At 41.3% G+C, this 6,414-nt stretch overlaps 1 protein-coding gene across 1 annotated transcript in view; it reads left to right on the top strand.

Moving 5' to 3' along the window:
• Positions 1-1,318: 1,318 nt before the first annotated feature.
• The window catches only part of LOC306936458 (transmembrane protein 184B-like), a 28,592-nt gene continuing 23,496 nt past the window's right edge, over positions 1,319-6,414 (top strand). The window contains exon 1 of the mRNA XM_079519951.1: positions 1,319-1,834. The gene's annotated coding sequence lies outside the window, so the exon portion shown is untranslated. The remainder of the gene's footprint in view (positions 1,835-6,414) is intronic.

Raw genomic sequence — 6,414 nt, 5'->3', positions numbered from 1 at the left:
CCGCTTCCCTGTTATTTATTTTTAAAATTGTCTTGTTGTTTTGTCTGTATTCACAAACCCCTTTGTCCTCTTATCCCTCTCCTTTAGTTGCAATTTGTCTTAAAATCTTGATATCACTTTTTACAGACTTCAATATCCATTATCCACCTAGCAGGGCTTTCCCTAAAGTCCCATTTGGGCAAAAAGGTTCATTGATGTCCACCAGAGTTTTTATTGAGATGTTGAGGTTTCAACCTTGATGATGTCATTGATTGAGGGGGGGGGGAGAAAAAGACCCAACCCAACCATGCCAGTTGCATGGATGACAATGACCTGTGTCTTTTATATGGGCCAACATGACATGACAATGACCCAGTGGCAATGTAACCATATGGGTTGGGGGGGGGGGGGATCACTAGAAGTGGTTTGGGGGGGGGGGGGGGGTTGACTTTATGTATTGTGTATTGATATCTTGTACAGTTTTAACACACTTTTAACTTTATTTACAACAGTATTTGTGTATATTTTATGAAGTAATAAAATGAATAAAAAAAAACTGTTCCTCACAAACTGGATTCTTAATTTATTTACGTAGATTATTATTTATTTCATTCATAACCTGAGTGAGACAAACTGGAGGAAGCCTGTGAAGGGGACGTTCATTTGTAAACCAGGTTTTGTTGACTGTGTGTGTGTGTGTGTGTGTGTGTGAGAGAGAGAGTGCGCGGGTGCACTGTGCAGTTGCGCACACAGACAGCACAACAATAGCACATGCAGTGCAGGTCAGGACCAGCTGGCAGCTTTAGTTGAGTTACATCATTTTTCATGGGAAGAAGAAGGGAAGGGGGGGGGGGGGGCAGCGGGAAGAAGGGAAGGGGGGGGGGGGGGGGGCGGCGGCTCTGCTGCTGCTGCTCGAGCCTAATTTATGCTCCGTCGCGCGCCGACGAAATGGCAGATCTACAAGCTCACGATGCGTCATTTGCGACGCACCGTGTGAGCTTGTAGGTCTGCTGCCTGTTCTCGAACCACCACGCTTCAAGCCAGAAGCAGCTTGTTCTGAACATGCGCACACTGCGCTCTGCTGAACCCTGCTGGAGTGTTTTTTGAGTGGTCCAAGGAACAGCAATGTCCCTATGGGACTATGTTTAGAGTACCAGTAGGGGCAGAAGTGGCGCTGTTGTGCCATAAACAGAGAGAGATAGTGTTCTAAGTGTTGCACTAGAGGCAGGTGGAGTTGCATCACTCAGTTCACACGGGTGTGATTTTTTTTTGCCTGGCTGGTCTCATACTACTAGCCTACTGTGTGTGGGCTGCTGGCTGCTGATGTGGATAAGATAACGGTGCATACACTACAGTCGTTATTCTAGGCTTTCAGCAGCTATGGAGCAGGGATGGATGGGGAACCGCAGCGGCAGGTGGACGGTCTCTCGGTGACGACATGATGTTTTGTTTGAAGGAAATCATGGATCAATAATTCCTCCTCCTAATCGTATTGTTGTGTTTTTGTTTTGTTTTTTAACCTCGCCTTATTCTGAGTTTACGTACGGGGGCAAGAGAAGAGGGGCTGGGAACAAGCCAACGGCAGGCTAGCTAGTTAGCATTTCGTTTAACTGTCACTATATACTTGCAATATAAGGGAGCTTAATATCTGGGTATAAAAAAAAGAATAACAATGCAGAAGAATATAGATGTATAGCTTAACTGGCGTCGGCGTTAATGATTGCTTTGGCTAGATTGGACACTCGGATCTTCACCCTGGCTTGGTATCTGTCGACAAGAAGAAGTAATCGGCTAAATTGATGCTTGGATTCAAACAACCGCAGCCCGTTCAGATCATCCAACAACTGCAGAGGAGGTAAGGAAGGGAAGGAGCAGCATGATGATGGTGTCGGAAATAAATGTAATGTAATGATGAACACACTTCATTCATTCAGTGCAGTCTTCGTCCATTTACGCTAAAGCTTCTACGCATAGAAAACAATATTTAAGTTACACACAAAGTAGCCTACTGATATTTATTTTTTCATAGAAATACAGTAATGTTTCCAGGTGTATGTATGTTTTTGTAATCACAAACCACAATGCAATCACATGAAGCTTTACCGTTTATGTCCAGGGATTATTTATATAACTTGATTGGAAGAAAATAATGTTACTTCTATCTGTTATCACTTTGAGCGAAACTGTGAATCTCCTTTCCATCTTTATACTCAAGTTCTGTTATCAAGCAAACCGTTAAGGAAAGATAAGCAATTCAACGTGTTTTTGTTGTTGTTGGTACGTTTACTCTGAGCACCGTCTGGTCTGCAACCATGTTATTCATCTCTGCATCATGACCTAATAATCATTGATGCTTCATCATATGTCAGCCTCACAGGTCTTTCCCCTAGCTCCGGGCCATAGCCTCCCCCCACCCCTTTTTCCCCTCACTCTATATGTTTCTTTTCCCTTTTTACCTCCTTTTATGATGAATTCCTGTTCTGTTCTTTGGCTATATAGAAGTGTCTATTTGTAAGTCTCTAAATGTTTTGATGAATTGAACAAGGTGGACCCTCTTGTAAACAAGTGTAATGTTGTATTGGGTCGTCCACTCACAGTTAACAGCCTTTGTATTGAGTTTGTGCTTGAAATGTAGTACTGTAATTCTGCAAACTGTTAATACATATTTCAATCAATCAATCAATGCTTCTATGATTGTGCAGTAAGGCTATGGACCAGAGCTACTCTTTCCCCTAGCTCTGGGCCATAACCAGTAAGGTTATGGACCAGAGCTAGTCTTTCCCCTAGCTCTGGGCCATAACCAGTAAGGTTATGGACCAGAGCTAGTCTTTCCCCTAGCTCTGGGCCATAACCAGTAAGGTTATGGACCAGAGCTAGTCTTTCCCCTAGCTCTGGTCCATAACCAGTAAGGTTATGGACCAGAGCTAGTCTTTCCCCTAGCTCTGGTCCATAACCAGTAAGGCTATGGACCAGAGCTAGTCTTTCCCCTAGCTCTGGGCCATAACCAGTAAGGTTATGGACCAGAGCTAGTCTTTCCCCTAGCTCTGGGCCATAACCAGTAAGGTTATGGACCAGAGCTAGTCTTTCCTCTAGCTGCAAAGAGAGGCTTCTGATGCCATGTCAAAAGCCTGCTGTTTGGATTTAGGTCAAAGTACAATGGATGTTTTGAAACGCAGCCTGGGTGCAGTCAGCGCGATTGATGAACTGCCTATTGCCTGTATCTGTCCCTGGTGCCTTGTCTATGAATCTGTTAGTCCCACTGGGATAATAATGTACAGTACAGTTACAGTACATGTGTCTATAAATCTGTCAGTCCCACTAGGTTGATGTACAGTACATCTGTCAGTCCCACTAGGATAATGTACAGTACATGGGTGTTTAGTGTTTGCGAACCTTTACTATAGAGAGCACAATAGTGAGTTGAACTTATTGGAACTAATTCACTCTTCTATAGGGCTAGGCATTTAATTATTACCAGAAATCTATCAAAACTGACATTTAGAACCAATAACTGACTTGACTTAAAGCTTTTTTTTCTTTGTATTCAACATCAAAAAGTTGTAATGGATATGGATTTTCTTTTAATAATTGACTAAATCAATCAGTCTGATAGATTAACCTGTACCCTGTAGATTAATCCTGTAGCTTGTACAGTGCTATTTTCACTATTTAATGTTTTTATTACTTTATAATCGTTCATTATTAATCATAATCGAGGCAAAAGCTAAATAATCCTATTCCTGGTCATATCGCCCAGCTCTAGTTAAGGCTGTATGTAACATTGGGTGATAAAATAGTGTAGAACGTAAAAATCTCTCTGTTGACAACTAGACTTAAATTCTATCTGAAAACCTTTATTCTTATTTTTTGAGGGGCGCTAGCCCCTCCTATGTACAGCTTTGAGGGTTTGTGCGCACACGGACATTGTGTGTTAACACAAACATTGAATGCCATTGACAATGAATGGCCAGCTTTGAGTGTTTGTGTAAACACAAACATCGAAGACGAAGGTTAGGACGCAAATTGTGATTGGCCTGAATGAGATGATGTATGGTTAAGACTGCCCCTCACTTCAGTGGGATTTGTATTTTATTCTTTTTTTCATTAATTAGGCCTAGATGTTTTTCTCTTTTAGCTGTTTCTCACTTTCTATGTAATGAGAATATCTTCTAAGGCTCCCAACCTTTTTATACTGAAGGACCACCTCAGAAAATAATTGGCTCTCCAAGTACCACCATAATAACTGACATAATATACAGGAGTGTATTCCTGCCTTTTTATTCCATTCCTAAGCCAATAATGCTACTGCTCTGACAAAACTGTCTATTAAAATTTAATAGACAGTTTTCTCAGAGCAGTAGCATTATTCCTGGTCATATCATTGTCGTTGTGCCGATTAGTGATTTAATAATTAAATCACTAATCAGCACACCTGATGATATTTCAAATGTGATTAATCCGTTCTCAAATCTTCTATTAACGGCTAAGTGTGCTGTCATGCTCATTTCAACACGGCTGGATAGCTTAGCTATTTCAACCAATTGCTTGGTCAGAAGAACTAGTAGTAATATACACATATTTCATTCCACTTTTGTCTTTTTTTCCCTCCTTTTTTGGGGCGACTCCTCTGTGTACCACTAGAGAGGGGCTAAAGTACCACCAGTGGTTGGGAACCTCTGTTCTAAGGTACTGAATTAGTGGCAGCGGTGGCCGAACGGATTGCGGAGCGGTCTTGATACCGGAAGGTCGCCAGTTCGAATCAGCGGTCCGACACGTTAAAATTACCACCGCTGAAGTGCCCTTGAACAAGGCATTGAACCACTACCATGAAATGTTCTATGAGCAGGGCCTGGCTGGAAACAAGTTCTTGAGCTTAGCCCAGATACCCTGGGTAAATATAGTAATCATTTCATTTCATTTCAATTGCTAGCAACTGGCGAGTGCATGGCTTTGGCGATGTGTGTGAGTCCTCCACATCTTGGCCAGTGATGTGTGTGAGTCCTCCACATCTTGGCCAGTGTGACAACCTATATTTAGCTGATGATGCATTGGGGGGCTGAATGTCATTGTGCAATCAGTTTTCACCCTAATGAGATCATTGTCACTTTCCTAAGAATCCAGGCAAGCTGACTGACTGTGTTTGAGATGACATTTAATGTATTTATTAGATCCCCATTAGCTTACTGTGAGTCACAGCAGCTACTCTTCCTGGGGTCTTAAAGGTGTAGTGAAATGAAACTGAAACTTTTAGACCATCTCCGTGGTCATCATATGGGCATACCTAACAATGGATGCCAAAAAAATGGGAACATTCTCATTTTTGTGTGTTTTTATATCAAAAGTCCATAAAAAATATTTTGTATTACTTCCTGAAAACTAAAACGTGTTGCGTGATGACGTGTCGAAGCCCACATCGATAAAAGCCAATAAAAATGAAGCTCACCAGTTTAATTCCCCATATCTCCGCATCCGTCCAGCACAGGCTGCACAGCTGCTACTGATTACAGAAATCTTCCGTTTTTATTCCCATTCAATATAACATCCAGAGAGTGTATTACTCGGTTTCAACTTAATCATCACGCTAAAAAATTTATCTGAAAACATTATAGGGTAGAAATAAGCCACATTAAGAGTAAACTGGTAAAGCTGGCCGACTATCTGATTTTTAAACAAACATCCACACGCTGTCCTGCGTAGCATAGCTACCCGTCCCTAGCTACCGTCCCATCCCCTGAAGGGATGCGACGCTCTGACTGGTTCAGAAACTTCATAGCGGTGTTTCAACTTGAGACCGTCTGAAACTTCAAAATAAAATGTCCACCATTTCCGTTTCACTACGCCTTTAAACATATCATCAAAACATTTCTTCCATATTATTACATACATTCACATACAACATTCATCCAACACAACAATACAACACAAAACAACTCATGATCCGTCTACTACATTTGATAGCTAGCTCCACAGTACAATCAAATCTTCAACATTGATAGTGAAGTAAATATACATTATAATGGGATATATATAGCTCATATGCATCTCCTTCACATCTCTTGAGTGAACAAAAACAACTTCAGCTTCTTCTTAAAACTCATATAGTTATCCTCATAAACAAACAACATAGGTAAAGAGTTCCATGCCACCATTGCTCTGTAATGGACTGTTCTTTGTTTAACATTTGTTCTACATGAAGGCAGCAGGAAACATGGGGGTCCTCAAAACACCCACGAGCAGCCAGATCAACATGGGAGCATGTTGCAATGCTCCCATGCCAGCTGTGCATACAAGTGATGTAGCTGTGCAATCAATTAATATAAAATAATGAACCATAATGATCCAAATATTTAAACTTTGTTTTTGTTTTTTTCAACCAAGGTTCATGTTTTGGGTTGTTATTAGACAAAGTAAAAGATGACATTCTTTTTTCATTTG

Source organism: Electrona antarctica (genome assembly GCF_951216825.1).
Source record: "Electrona antarctica genome assembly, chromosome: 14".
Taxonomy (NCBI): Eukaryota; Metazoa; Chordata; class Actinopteri; order Myctophiformes; family Myctophidae; genus Electrona; species Electrona antarctica.
The sequence above is the reverse complement of the archived record's forward strand: the minus strand, read 5'-3'. Positions and strand labels throughout refer to the sequence as shown.